Genomic DNA, 16,212 nt, shown 5'->3' with positions numbered 1-16,212 from the left:
TTAGCACGCTGAGAGCAGAGGCAGGAGGATTACAAGTTAAGGATATCTTAATTCAGGGCAATACCTGAGTATTCACTGCTAATGTGAGGCTTTTGTTTGTTTGTTTGTTTTTTCGAGACAGAGTTTCTCTGTGTAGTTTTGGTGCCTGTCCTGGATCTCGCTCTGTAGTCCAGGCTGGCCTTGAACTCACAGAGATCCGCCTCTGCCTCCTGAGTGCTGGGACTAAAGGTGTGCACCATCACCGCCCCAGCTGAGACAAATTTTTTGAGAGAGTAAAGGTTGTCTCTAAGGAGACACATCTACTTTGCAGGATTCCTGGGTGTAGTAATCTGCCTGACGCTGCCACCCCCCCACCCCCTCCCACCCCCAGTGCTGGGTAGTTTTATGTCAGCTTGACACAAGCTTAAGTCCCCTGAGAGGAGGGGACCTCAAGAAAACGCCTCTATAAAATCAGGCTGTTGGCAGGCCTTTGGGCATTTTCTTAATGGATGGTGCTTTCCTTGGGCTGGTGGTCCTGGGTTCTATAAGAAAGGAGGCGCCGGGCGGCGGTGGTGGTGGTGGTGGTGGTGGTGGTGGTGGTGGTGGTGGTGCACGCCTTTAATCCCAACACTCGGAGGCAGAGCCAGGCGGATCTCTGTGAGTTCGAGGCCAGCCTGGTCTCCAAAGCCAGTTCCAGGAAAGGCACAAAGCTACACAGAGAAACCCTGTCTCAAAAAAAAAAAAAAAAAAAAGAGAAGAAAGAGAGAGAGAGAGAGAGAGAGAGAGAGAGAGAGAGAGAGAAAGAAAGAAAGAGAGAGAGAAAGAAAGAAAGAGAGAGAGAAAGAAAGAGAGGCTGGTGGGGCTGGAGAGATGGCTCAGAGGCTAATAGCACTGGCTGCTCTTCCAGAGGTCCTGAGTTCAATTCCCAGCACCCACATGGTGGCTCACAACCATCTATAATGTGTTCTGGTGCCCTCTTCTGATATGCAGTGCAGACATAGAGCAAGCAGACTGAGCAAGCCACAAGGAGCAAGCCAGGAGGCAGCTCCCTCCATGGCCTCTGCATCAGCTCCTGCCTCCAGGTTCCTGCCCTGCTTGAGTCCTGTCCTGACTTCCTTCGGTGATGAACAGTGAGTGATATGGAAGTGTGAGCCAAGTAAACCTTTTCCTCCCCAAATTGCTTTGATCATGGTGTTTCGTCTCAGTAATAGAAACTCTAAGACCGCCCCCCCATAAGATTTAAATAAAAAATAAAGGACATCCTCAGCTGCCTTAGACTCTGCCTCAAAATTAAAATGAATCCTGCCAGGTGGTGGTGGTGGTGGTGGTGGTGGTGGTGGTGGTGGTGCACGCCTTTAATCCCAACACTCGGGAGGCAGAGCCAGGCAGATCTCTGTGAGTTCGAGGCCAGCCTGGTCTACAGAGTGAGTTCCAGGACAGCCAGGGCTACACAGAGAAACCCTGTCTTGAAAAACAAACAACAAAAAAACCCAACAAAAAATTATTTTTAAGGATTTATTTTTATACTTGTGTGTGTCTGTGTAAATGAATGTCATCTAAATACCTGTCCCTGTGGATTCCAGAAGAGGGCGTAATTCCGTGGAGTTGGAATTACAGGTGATTGTGAGCTGTCTGAAGTAGGTGCTGGTAACTGAATTTAGGACCTCTGCAAGAGCAGGATGCTCTTAATCTCATTTATCCAGTACTGATAAAAATCCTTTATTAAAGCCACATAGGTATGGTGGTGCACACCTTAACCCCAGTATTCAGGACTCAGTTTCAGGCCAGCCTACTCTACCTAGCAAGTTCTAGGCCAGCCTAGATCATAAGATCATGTCTCAAAGGGGAAAAAAAATTTTTTTTAAAGGTAGCAGGCGTATTTAACTGTTATGTGTTTCAGTTACTTTTACTTTTGAATTTCTGTGATGAGGCAGCTTCTAGAAGAGTCAGTTTGGGGCTGACCGTCTCAGAGGGTTAGTTAGAGAGCCCGTGACCATCACGGCAGGCAGGCACGGCACCCGAGCAGGAACTGAGAGCTATGGCGCAGAAGAGAGCCAACTGGGAATGATCAGGGCTTTTGAAACCTCAAAGCCCAGCCCCAGTGACACACCTCCCCGTTCCACCAACCGGGGACCAAGCATTCAGATACATGAGGCTGTGGGGGCATCTCATTCAAACTACCACACTATGTGGTAGTTACATGCTGAGGAGTAGCTAAGAGAATTTATTCCGGTGTTACGGTTCTCTGAGGGTTCCCCATAGGCTCATGTTTTGAATGCCTTTTCCGCAGCTGCTGGAGCGCTCTGGGAGGCTGTAACACCTATAGGAGCGAGGCCCAGCTGGTGAAGGGGCTAGGGACTGGCCCTTGAAGCCTGTGCCTGGCTCCCGTCCTGCTTTCTGCTCCTTGGCTGACTTCGATGTGAACAGCCTCTGCCGCACATGCCCACACTTGTGCCTTCCCCACCGCGGTCCACCGACACGGTGAACCAAAATAAACCTTTCCTTGCTCGAGTTGTTGCTGCCAGGTGTTTGGGTCTCAGCGGCTCAAAAGTAGTTACTGTGGAAGAACAATGGCTGTTTCAGTCTATTTGGGCCGCTGTCGCAACGAGTGCCTCATAGACTACGAGTCTTTCGGATGACAGAGGTTTACCCCTCATAGTCTGGAGGCTGGGAAACCCAAGATAACGCTCTGGAGTTTTGGTATCTGGTAAGAGCCTGTTTTTCCGCTTCAAAAAGTGTCCCTTCTCAGAGTGTCCTCCTCACAGGGTAGAGGAGAGACAAGGTGGTTCTCCAGGACTTCTTTTATAAAGACTCTGACCCCATTCTCTGCCTTCATGATTTAATCACCTCCCAGAGGCCCACTTCCCAATATAATCAATAGTTTTTTTTTTTTTCTTTTTTGAGACAAGGTCCCTTTGTGTACCCTTGGCTGTTCAGGCACTTACTCTGTAGACCAGGCTAGCCTAGAACTCAGAAATCTGCCTGCCTCTGCCTCCTGAATGCTGGGATTAAAGGCTTATGCCCAGGCCCCCAGATTGGGCCTTGCTATGTTAGTTACCTAAACTGGCCTCAAGCATCCTCCTACATCAACACCCCTAGTGTTAGGACTATGGGCATGTACCTCCATGCCCAGCAAGGATGGAGTCTGAATAATGTGACCAGCAAACACCTCATGAAAGTCCGACAGTGAAGACCTGGCCTGTATTTGAAGGTCTTAGTGGTATGACAGCTATGTGCCAAACTTGCTGTCAGTTTCGAAGGGGCCTGTTTCCTTTCACAGAAGAACATGGCCCACAGAGCTGGTGAATTTAGAGCAGACCATACTGAAATACACCACTTTAGCATATGGAGTATTGTAAGTTGAAGAAAATACAGTATTGGTGCTTTTTGTTTTCTCTTTTCTTCCTGAAAGCCGAAGATAAGGCACAAGGTCTCCAGGGGGAAGGAGACATTCTTGTCACCAGAGATGGGGAATTGAGACTGAGAGAACTCTGTCACCAACAAAACCTACTAGCTAGGTGTGGTGGCTCATGCCTGTATTCCCAGCACTTGGGAGAGGAATCCAGGAGGATCAGAAGTTCAAGTCATCCTCGGCCAAATAGTGAGTTTGAGGCCATGAGACTCACTAAACAAACAAATAACAACAAAAACCAACCCAAAGCTGGGCAGTGGTGGCACACACCTTTGATCCCAGCACTGGGAGGCAGAGGCAGGTGGATCTCTGTGAGTTCCAGCCCAGCTTGGTCTACAAAGCGAGTTCCAGGACAGCCACGGCTATTACACAGAGAAATCCTGTCTCAGAAAACAAACAAAAAACAAAAAGTAAAGTTTATTAATCTAACCTATTTTCTCTTATTCATATTTCCCAACATCTGTCCCAGCTCTCCTCTCCTCTCATGTCCACAGTTGACTTTAACTTAAATACAAGCTTTCGGCCCTACCGGCTTCTTTGTGCCCTCATTGCCCATGTGAAGGTGCCCCATGCACACGTAAACATAACAATACAGCCTGTGTGCTCTCATCTGCTGTTCTGATGCCAACGTGATTTTCAGGTCCAGTCGGACTGTGAAAGAGCCCTTCTAGCTCACTTTCTGTTGCTGTGATAAAACACCAACCAAAACCAACTTGAGAAAGAAAGCGTTTACTTCATTTAGTCTATAGCCTATCAAGAGAAGTCAAGGCAGGAACTCAACATCACAGAGGAGCCAGGCATGGTGGTCCATGCTCTTATCACAGCACTTGGGAGGAAGAGGAAGAACGATTTCTGAGCTCAAATTCAGCTTTGTTTATGTAGTGAATTCTAGGCCATCCAGAGCTACATAGTAAGATCCAGTCTCAAAACAACAAAACCCAACCAACCAATCAACCAACCAACGACCCAACCAAACAACCCAACCAACCAACCAACAAACCAAACAACCAAACCAAAAAAAACAAACAAACAAACCCAACCAACCAACCAAACCAAACCAACAAACCCAACCAACAAACCAACCAACCAACCAATCAACCAACCAAACAACCAACAAAGCACCACAAACAGCAACACAACCAGAGGGAATGAACGCTGCTTACTGGCTTGTTCCCTGCCTTTCTGCTCGGCTCGATTTCTTATACAAGCCAGGACCACCTGGAAGAGTGCTTCTCAACCTGCCTAATGCTGAGACCTCTTAACATAGTTTCTCCTGTTGTTGTGACCCACAACCATAAAATTATTTTCATTGCTACTTCATAACTGTAATTTTGCTACTGTTATGGATTATAAATATCTGTGTTTTCCCATGGTCTTAAGTGACCCCTATGAAAGGGTTATTCGACCCTCCCAAGGGGTCTCCACCCACAGTTTGAGAACCACTCACCTAGGACCTCCTCCAATTTTCCTAAGAAAAATGCCCCACAGACATGCCCATAGGCTAATCTGAGGCGATTCCTCAGTTGAGATTCCCCCTTCCCAAATGTATCAAGTCAACAAGCAAGAACAGTATAAAGGAGAAACTTGACTTCCCCTACAAAGTCAGTTGAAAAAATTACAACCAGTGTTTCAATCCCAAGAGGTTTCTCATTTTGCCTTGCATGTAGCTGCCCTCTTGTGTATTGTCATATGGTCTTTCCTGAGTTTATCACCCTAGAGGCCCCTTTGACAAATCCTATCAAGGGTACCCTATCTCATGACCTTGTTTAAATCTAATTATTGCCTTAAAGTCTTGCTGCTGCTGCTCCTTCTTCTTCTTCTTCTTCTTCTTCTTCTTCTTCCTCCTCCTCTTCTTCTTCTTTCTTCTTTTTTTTTGAGACAGGGTTTCTCTGCGTAGCTTTGTGCCTTTCCTGGAGCTCACTTGGTAGCCCAGGCTGGCCTTGAACTCACAGAGATCCGCCTGGCTCTGTCCAAGTCTTGCTTCTAAATACTATCACAGTAAGAGTATAATTCAGCCCATAATATGTGCCCGGTCCTGTGTGTGTGTGTGTGTGTGTGTGTGTGTGTGTGTGTGTGTGTGTGTATGTGGTGTGTGTAATAAGTAATGTATGTGTACATATATGTTCAAAGTTCCAAAGCCACTGCTACAACCAATAATGAGGGAATAAAGCATCACTTTCTCTGGAACTTACTCACTTCCCCAAACGTAGCTTATGAAAAGGCACCTTAACTCCTGGCTTTCTTTTCTATTCCAGAGGCTGGGTTGCTACTCGACACTTCTTCATTATGGTCTCCCCGTCATGTGTAGGTAGCAAAGGTTCCAGGAATTTGGAAGTGAGCTATTCTAGGACTGGTCATTTGGGATCAGAGCGTGTATTGTTTTAGCTGTCCACTAGGTGGTACTGAGAGGCCAGTTGTTTGGAAATTATCCTCGCCCTGCCTGTCTTCAAAGCAGCAGATAGGTTTATTCTCTCCTCTATAAAAACTTCTAAAATCTACATTTATCTATTGTGTGTGTCCTGTGTGCGGGAGTGTATGGGTACCTCTCAGAGGACATCTTGTGGGAGTCAATTCTCCTCCTACCAGTCCAGATTGAACTCAGGTTGTCAGGCTTGGCCAAAAGCACTTTTACCTGCTGACAGATCTTACCATCCCTCCCATTTTTCTGAGGTGGGGTCTCATTTAGCACAGGCTACCATAAAACACTTCCCTATATAACTGAGGATGACCTTAAGCTTCTGATCCTCTTGCATGCTTTGATTATAAATAGACTTGTTATGCTGGACAATCTTTCCCATTTAGTTTCCCAAGAACTTCAGGAGGTGGTGACTACATCTCTCTTCTCTCTTCAAAATTAGCCCACTTGGTGGAAGGAGAGAACCAACTCCAGCAATTTGTCCTCTGACTTCCACACATGAACCATGACACACACAATGAAAATAAATAAATTTATGGCTGGAGAATTGGCTCAGTGGTTAAGAGCATTTGTTATTCTTGCAAAGGACTCAGGTTCCATTCCCAGTGCCCACATGGATGCTCACACATTCTTGGGCACCAGGCACACATGTGGTGCACAGACATGCGTGCAGACAAAACACTCATACACATAAAATGATTAAAAGATGTTTTGTGGACTCTTTGTAAACTGTTCATATAGGCACGAATTTAAAGGTCTGAGTTGGGAGTGATGGTGCATGTCTGCACTCCCAGCAATCCAGGTGGCAGAGATTGGAAAGATAACTCAAGTTTGAGCCCACCCTGATTTCTTTTTCTGCTTTTGTTTTTTTGGTTTTTTTTTTCAAGACAGGGTTTCTCTGTGTAGCTTTGGTGACTGTCTTGGAACTTGCTCTGTAGACTAGGCTGGCCTAAAACTCACAGAGTGCTGGGATCAAAGGTGTGCACCACCACCTCCTGGCTCCCAGACTGGTTTCTACAGTAAATTCCAGGCCAGTCAAAATACATAGTGAGGGTGGCTGGAGAGATGACTCAGCAGTTAAGAGCACTGGCTACTCTTCCAAAGGATTCAACTTCAATTCTCAGCATCCACATGGCAGCTCACAACTGTCTGTAACTCCATTTCCAAGGGATCTGACACCCTCACAACAGACATACATGCAGGCAAAACACATATGCACATAAAATAATTTTAGAAAATACATAGTGAGACCTTGTCTCAAGACATTGTGGCCAAAATCAAAAAACCAAACCAAAACACAAAAATATTGAGCTTGATGTCACATGTTTGAGCTGGGAGACAGAGGCAAAAATATTTGAAGTTAGAGGACACCTTTAACTACACCCTGAGTCAAAACTCAACTTGAGCTACATTGAGGTGTGAGGGTCCAGGAATTCTGATGTCCACTTTTCCTCTTCCTGTATGTCTTACTCACTTTTCTGCTGTTGTCTCGAATACCAAGACCAAGGTAACTTAAAAGACAGCATTTAATTTGGGGTCTCGTGATTCCAAAGAGCTAGAGTCCATGACCATTAAGGCTGGGAGCATGGCAGCAGGCAGGCATGGTGCTGGAGCAATAACTGAAAACTTACATTTTGAGACACAAACATGAGGCAGAGAGAGAGAGAGAGAGAGAGAGAGAGAGAGAGAGAGAGAGAGAGAGAGAGAGAATCGGAAACAATATTGGCTTCTGAAACCTCCAAGCCCACCCCTAGTGACACACCTCCTCCAAGGCCACACCTCCTAGTCCTTCCCAAGCAGTTCCACCCACTAGGGACTGAGCATTCGAATATTCGAGCCTAAGGGGGCCATTCTCATCCAAACCACCACACACAGGAACACTGAGATTATAGACTTGCTACGTGGGCTCTGAGGATCAGAATGTTGGTCCTCGAGATCACACGGCAATCACTTTTACCCATGGAGCCACCTCCCGGCATCTTGGATAAAACCTCACTATGTAGCCCAAGCTGACCTGCTGTCCCAGCCCATGTCACCAGGCTTGGCCATTCACTTCTGCTTGATTCTCTTTTTGCCACTGGCCGCCGTTGTCAGCCTCATGGCAGGAGATTAAGACCCTTGCAGATCAGTTCTCAGTGTTATTGACCACCATGGCCATGCTTTATTCTACGGCAAGAGATCAAGTGGATATTCTCCACCCATTCCAATGTTTGGTTTACAAAGCTCTCTGAGTTCTTTTCCTCTCAGTGAACTCCTTACCTGACGACACATGGCTTTTTGTCATGACTTCAAAGAAAGTAAATGGAGGGCTAGAGAGAGAGCTCAGTGGTCAAGAGCACTTCGTACTCTTTCAGAGGACCCAGGTTTGATTCCCAGGAACCATACGGTGGCTTATGACCATCCTTAATTCAGTTCCAGGGGATCAGACACACTCTTCTGACCTCTGTGGCAATCAAGGACACATATAGTACACATGCATATATACAGGCAAAACACTCAAAACACATAAAGTCTTTTTAAAAAGAAAATAGGCGGACAGTTCTGTAACATCTTCATTTAAACACATGCACAAACACATCACAATGGATTTTTGCATGTGTACAGGTATGTGCAAGCATGTGTATTCACATGTTTGTGTGTGTATGCACGGGAGGTCAGAGGTTGATGTATTGTGTCTTCCTTGATCACTTTCCACCTTATATATGGAAGTGAGATCTCTCAGTGGAGCCCAGAATTCCCAGCTAATTTGGTTGGTCTAGGTAGGCAACTTACTCCAACGATGCCCGGTCTCTGCCTTTGGAGCAGTGGGGTTACAGATGGGTCACTAGGATTTATAAGTGTGATTATCCAAACTCTAGTCTCTGTGCTTACTTTGCAAGTATTTTACACACTAAGCCTCCTCCAATGCAGCATATAAGTGTGTGTGTGTGTGTGTGTGTTATTGTTTGTGTGATATGGTCTTGCTATGTATCCCAGGCTGTCCTTGAACTCACCAGGAAACTCAGACTGGCCTGAAACTTGGTGTACTGGCTGATTTAATGTCAACTTGACACAAGCTGAGGAAGGAGCCTCAGCTGAGAAAATGCCTGCATGAGATCCAGCTGCAAGGTATTTCCTCAGCGAGTGATCAGTGAGGAAGGGCCCATCACAGATGGTGTCACCCCTGGGATGGTGGTCCTGGGTTCTATAAGAAAGCAGGCTGAGCAAGCCAGTAAGCAGCATCCTCCATGGCCCCTGCATCAGCTCCTGCCTCCAGGTTCCTGCCCTGCTTCAGTTCCTGTCCTGACTCCCTTTGCTGATAAACAGCGATGTGGAAGTGTGAGCCAAATCCGCCCTCACCCTAACTTGCATGCTGCTCACAGTGTTTCTCTGTGGTTGATATTCTGTACTAAGCCACTTGGGATTCTTCTACTTCAGGTATTGTGCACTTTTTTTTCCTTTTTTCTTTTCTCAAGACAAGAGTTTCTCTGTAGTTGTTGCTGTCCTGGAACTCATGCTGTAGACCAGGCTGGCCTCAAACTCAGGAAGATCGGACTGCCTCTGCCTCAGAGTCCTGGGATTAAAGGCCACCACCGCCTGGTTAAGAGGAGCACTGATTTTAACCTATGACCCATCACTCCAGGCTCCTGCACCTGGGTTTCTTTTCATGGCTTCCCAGGTCCTTGTGCTCGCAAGGCAGACACTTTCCTGGTAGCCATCTCCCCAACCCTGACAAGGGTTTGCTAAGAAATGGGCAATAAGGGACAGGTGGGTAGTTCGTGACTGAAGTTCTAGCACTTGGGGAGTTGAGGGAGAGGATCTCAAATTCCTTGGCAGCCTGGACTACATAGTAAGATTATGTCTCAATTAGAAGAAAAAAAAAAGAGAGAAGAGTAGGGCTGGGGAGATGGCTCAGAGGTTAAGAGCACTGGCTGCTCTTCCAGAGGTCCTGAGTTTAATTCCCAGCACCCACATGGTGGCTCACAACCATCTATAGTGGAATCTGATGCCCTCTTCTGGCATAAAGTTGTACATGCGGCCAGAGCACTCATTAAAAAAAAAAAAAAAAAAAAAAGACCCGGGTAGTGGTGGTGCATGCCTTTAATCCCAGCACTTAGGAGGCAGAAGCAGGGAAATCTCTGAGTTCAAGACCAGTAGGGTCTACAGAGTGAGTTCCAGGACAGCCAGGGCTACACAGAGAAACCCTGTCTAGAAGGGGGAAAAAAAAAAAAAGAAGAAGCAGGAGGTGAGAAAGGAAGAAGAAATAAACAAATAGGCAATAGGTAAGCACATTTCAGGATTTCAAAATCAAAGTCAAACCCAAAAACAAACAAACAAAAAACTATTTCATGGTCAGCCAAGGGGCTGTGTGTGCTCATTTTGCCAAAGCTGTGTGAGCCTGAACTCAAGCTGGAATCATGTCCGGCTAGCATTTGCTCTCTTCTCTTCTCTTTCTCTTTATTTCTGTTTTGTATTTATTTCTGTTTTATTTTCAAATCTTTATTTGTTGAGTTTTCTGTGTATCCCTGGCTGTCCTGAAATTCACCATGTAGACCAGGCTGGCCTTGAACTCACAGAGATCCACTTGCCTCTGCCTCCTGAGTGCTGGGATTAAGGTGTGCACCACCACTCCCGGCTCAGATTTATTTATTTTCTGTCTTATGTGTATGGGTGTTTTGCAGGAGTGTATGTCTGTATGCCACTTGCATGTCTGGTGCAGGTGGAGGACAGAGAGGGCATCAGATCCCCTGGAACTGGAATCACAAACGGACTGTGAGCTTCTATGTAGGTGCTGGGAATGGAACCCGGTCCTCTCAACCACTGACCCATCTAAGCCGGTGCCAAACTCACCCTGCAACTGAGGAGTACTTTGAATTCCTGATCACAAGTGCTACTGAGATCACACATGTGGACCAAAACAAGCCTGGCCCCTGTGGTACTTTTCAGTCCTCTTTTCCCTTTCTATGGGTAGAACGAGTCTGTACAGAATATCAGCCTAATTAATGAATCAAAATGCCACAACAGGAGCCCACTGGTGAATGCCGTCTCCGCTCAAGTTAGGGACAAAACCGAGGTAAAGGGGACCGGCCGTTACCTCTCCCGTCTAGCAATCTGAGCTCCCCAACAGCACGTTCTCTAGTTGCTGACCTGGCGGAACAGAGCCGCCTCCTCCGTCCCCACAGTCCTCTGCGAAAGTGGAGGCCTGTCAGGGACTCTTTCGTGGCCAGCTCCCTAGTGAACCTCTGTCAACAGAAGGGGAGCCAAACATTTTCCAACGTCATGACAGAACTGTTTCCTGGGGTCACATTGAGAGAGAGAGAGAGAGAGAGGACAAAAGGCCAAAGTGCTTTCCCATATAAAATCAATGCAGGCCAGCATTTTGTGAAAGAAATGGTCACCGTTCCCAGAAGGAGCAAAATCCTGTTCTGTTATCTGTTCCGTGCCATCCCGGAAAGTGAGAGCCCCGAGCTTCTTATTCCTCCCTTACTCCCGGTTCCTGGAGCAGGCGTTATCTCCTCTTCCGGCACTGGGCACCGAGCTGCCTGGAAGTCTACTGGCTCCCCGCAATTCCCCAGCAAGGGAGTCTTCGCTGAGTAGGTGAAGGGGAGCAGATCTCGATTCTTCCCGCTTTGGGAAGAACTGAAGATCCAGGATTTGGCAGCGTTGAAGTCTGGGGCATCATGGGAACAGAATGTGCCTGCCCCGTCCCTGAATCATCCCTCCTAAGCTCCTCCCACGTCCTCGGACGCTAACCCGTTCCAGCTGTACACAGGCCTGGTCATCACTTTCCATATGGCTTCTAGAAACTGATGACTAATTAAAGGAGTGTGTGTGTGGGGGGGGGTAGGGATACTCAAATAAATACAGGTTTCCAGGGTAACAGACTGATGAACTTAGCCTCACTACCATGGAAGACTTCTTTTCTCCTAACTCCCTCGGGGCTCCGAAGGGAAGATAGACCACAGGCTAGCCCCCGCCCCCCCTCAACTTTCCACATGGCAAGGTTGGGGGTCTAGACAGTCTTAACTTGTTCCAAACACAGTTTTTAAAGATGTATTTATATATGTATGTGTGTATGTGTGTGTGTATGTATCTACCTCCCTATCATCTACCTATGTATCTATATCTATCTGTCTGTCTGTCTATCTGTCTGTCTATCTATCTATCTATCTATCTATCTATCTATCTATCATCTATCTATCAATCAATCTATCTATCTATCTATCTACCTGTCCTCTATTTATTTATGTATTGTATTTGTAGGTACCATGTGTAGCAGCCTGCAATGTAGGTCAGAAGACACTTCCACCCATAGGTCTTCTCCGTTCACCACGGGGAGCCCTGGGAACACGACTCTGGTTGTCCGGCTCAGTGGCAAGTGCCTTTCCTTCTAAGCCATTGCGCCAGTCCCACGTGCACTTTTCTTCACCCCTACAGTTCCCAGGTTCAGAATGAGATTTGCCATTCATATTAAGGAAATGTGCTACTACTGAGCTGTATCCCTAGCCATCTGGACTTGCCCTTTATCTACTCAGATGCCCAACATCTGGCAACCCCTACAGGGTAAGTGCCGTCAGAAGGAGCTAAGACACTTGCTTCTCATGGGCCTAGAGACCACTGCATGCTTTTGTCTTTTGCCCATAGCCCATGACCTTTGGTCACTAGAAAAATACTCTCAGAACTCTTCCTATTGCTCTCTGATACTGTTTAGTTAAAAAACACATCTAGCCGGGCAGTGGTGGCGCACGCCTTTAATCCCAGCACTCGGGAGGCACTGGCAGGCGGATCTCTCGAGGCCAGCCTGGTCTACCAAGTGAGTTCCAGGAAAGGCGCAAAGCTACACAAAAAAACCCTGTCTTGAAAAAAAAAAAAAAAAAGAAAGAAAAAAAAGAAAGAAAAAAAAAAAAAAAACATCTATACTAAAAACAAAACCAAACCAAAAAAGCTATCTATCTAAATGTCTTCTGCCATAGTCTGTGGACAGAGACACCAGCTTACAGGAAGAGAGTGAGCAGCAAGTCAACGGAGTTCCTTCTCTCAAAGCCAACTTCTCTTTTTAGAACAGCCTTGCCACAAGTCCTAACCCTTTGCACACATTCCCGAAACTCCCCCAGTGAGAAATGACACATGGTGGTGGTGGTGGTGGGGGAAGCAGGGTCAGCCTGGCTCAGAGGTGGGGGCTGTTGGCAGGGGTGGTCATGACACAGAGTGGTAGTGGAATTAGTCATCCTGCTCTCGAAGACAGACCCTGACTACAGCTCCTGGTTCCAGGGGTTTTATTTGTTTACATTAACTTTCCGAAAACTGAAGAGCAATGTGCAGATGTCATGGGAGTCTGTGACACTGATGTTTCCTAGCTGCGTTGCCTGAAACATCTCACTAGACATGTACTCCTTTTCGGTACAAAGAGGTGACAACATAACGCACTAAGACTTAAAGGAGGCAAACAGTTAGGCGGCTTCCACCGCCTGCTCTGCTCTGCTCTTACCTGATGCTTGGGTTTCTAGAACGTGGTTGTACCCTTAGGCCTTCCATAGCCACAGTGAGTAACATGGTGAGGACTAGAGAGACAGAAGAAAGATGAGGAGAAGCCTTGCAGGGGGCTGAGTTGTGGCTGTTCCCAAATGCCATCGTTTCCTGGGTGTACCGAGCCTGATGATATCTTCTGAGGTTCTCGGTATTCTTTCTGTCACAATTGGGACTTAGTCACCCAAATCTTACCCATCTGGGTGGCTGGGTCACATGGGTCCATCATCACTGAGGGCAATTAGTCAGGAGTGTTCCCCTACCTCGATCCTGGAGTGTGAGGTCCCAGAGAAAGGGAATGGGTCAGAAGTGAGAACCTACTGCAAACAAGAATTTGACCTTTCCCCCATCCCCGTACCTTCCTCACTGTGCATCAAGAATGTGCTTGTTCTTCCTCATCATTACAGTGGTGAGTGTCCCCACACGTCACCCGGGGTGCAGGGGTCTGACTCTGATGGGGAGACAATGGATGCAGTGTTAGCCAGGGATGGTGGTGGTGCATCCCTGTAATCCCAGAGTTCCAGGCCAACCCCGGCTACACAGTGAGACCTTGTCTCAAAGAAAACAAACCCTGAGGAAGGGCTGGAACAAAACTCAAGAGTTTGTGTGGTGTGCGGAAGCGCACATGTTAGAGAGCCAGGTAATGGGCCAGTTAGGTTCTCCGTGGCCATGCTCAAGCTTCCCTTGTTCAAACTGCCCTCTCCTCTTATAACACAAACCTGAGTTACATCCCTGGAATCCACAGTGGGAGGGCAGAATGGACCCCTGAAAGTTGTCCTCTGACCTCCACCTGCTCCCCCCCCCACATACACACACGTAAATGAATGTAATTTTAAATAAAAAAATGAATATCTAGATAAACAAAACAAAAAGCTAGCGTGGCAGTTCAGGTAGTCTCAGGACTTTGGAGGCCACAGCGGATCATTTGAGCCCTGACCTCTAGGGCCAGGCTAAGCAACACTTCAAGCCCTGCCTCCCTCCCTTTTAAAATTAAAACATCTGTATGTAGATGGAGTTTCTCTGTGTCTGGTCAGTCACTCCCAAATAACCACATAGAGCCCTAGTATTAATTATAAATGCTGGGTCGATAGCTCAAGCTTATTATTAACTAGCTCTTACAACTTAAATTAACACATTTCTTTTTTTTTTTTTTTTTTTTTTTTTTTTGGTTTTTTCGAGACAGGGTTTCTCTGTGTAGCTTTGCGCCTTTCCTGGGACTCACTTGGTAGCCCAGGCTGGCCTCGAACTCACAGAGATCCGCCTGGCTCTGCCTCCCGAGTGCTGGGATTAAAGGCATGCGCCACCACCGCCTGGCTAAATTAACCCATTTCTATTGATCTACATTCTGCCATGTGGAGTTACCTCTCATCTGTTTCCTCCCCGTGTCTCCTTGGCGTTGGCGACTCCTCTGACTCCACCCTTCTTCTTCCCAGAATTCTCTCCACCCTGAAAATCCTGCCTAGCTATTGACCAATCAGCTTCTTTATTAAACCAACCACAGCATCGTATATTCACACGGTGTAAAGGAATATTCCACATTTATATTTTAATTTTATGTGTATGAATGTTTTGCCTGCATGTATGTCTGTGCACTTAGGTGCCTAGAGTGGTGTATTCAGGGACCAGAAGAGGGAGTTGAATCTCCTGGAGCTGGAATTATAGATGGTTATGATGTAACACGAATCTTTTTTTTTTTTTTTTTGGTATTTTTACTTTTATTGATTCTTTGTGGATTTCACACGCATTCCAGTCCCACTTACCTCCCTGTCCCCTCACAACCACCCTCTACCCTTGAACCTCTCCCCCAAACAAAACCAAATTTAAAGGAAAAAGCAAAACAAAACAAAGATCCAAAATAAAAGTAACAATAACAAAAAAACACCCCAAAACAAACAAACAAACAAACAAACAAAAAAACCCAAAAAACAAAAATAAAATCTTGCCCTGGAAGTTGTTGTGTGGCCCGGCGAGTCACACAGTTTACCCTTCAGTCCATACATCTTTATTTGTAAGTGTCCATTGCTATGAGTCATTGTTCTGGTCTGAGGCCTTTGGTTTCTGCTAAACCACTTGTAATGGGCTCTCACTGGGACTCCTCCTGGATATCCTGTATCATGGAGATCCTGTTGTTTTGAATTTGTAGATTCGTTCCCTTCACAGTTTACAGATTTGGTGAATGCTGGGGTGGGCCAACTCATAGCCCTGGTTCTGGGCCTGGGTGGTAGCTGGGTTGGTCAGCCTGCCAGCTCTCCCTCATTGTCGCCACCTGATGAGCTCTCCAGCCCTGCCTCTAGCTCACCCAATGCAGCCTGCAGCAGGGAGTGGGGCCAGGTCTCCTGCTCTCAGGCCTTCAGACCCAAGTGCCCCTCGTTCGTATTGCGGGGACCACTACTGTTTGCCCAGGCAAGGTGCAGGGCCCTCTCTCCCAATTGCTGTAGAAGGCATGGGGAGGGTTCGAATCATGACATTATGGGTAACACGAATCTTAAAGGTCTTTACTCACAAAAACAAACTCAGAGCCAGGTACTGGGGTGAACGATGGAAGATCAGAGAAGCAGAACGAGCCACAGCCAACCTCACCTCGCCAGTTCCTCAGCTGATCCTGTTTCCTCAGACTGAAAATCTCTGAATCCTCATCCAAATGAATCTCAGCTGAACTGCTGCTAAAAGCTAAAAGCTTAAAAAAGGCTCTAGTTCCTGGTCCTCATGCCTTATATACCTTTCTGCTTCCTGCCATCCCTTCCTGGGATTAAAAATGGTGCGTTACCATGCCTGGATGTTTCCAGTGTAGCTTTGCACTCACAGAGATCCAGACAGATCTTTGCCTCCGGAATGCTAGGATTAAAGGCGTGTTACCACTGCCTAAACCTATGTTTAATATAGTGGCTGTTCTGTTCTC

Source organism: Peromyscus leucopus, chromosome 18 (assembly GCF_004664715.2).
Source record: "Peromyscus leucopus breed LL Stock chromosome 18, UCI_PerLeu_2.1, whole genome shotgun sequence".
In the NCBI taxonomy this organism is placed as follows: Eukaryota; Metazoa; Chordata; class Mammalia; order Rodentia; family Cricetidae; genus Peromyscus; species Peromyscus leucopus.
The sequence above is the reverse complement of the archived record's forward strand: the minus strand, read 5'-3'. Positions refer to the sequence as shown.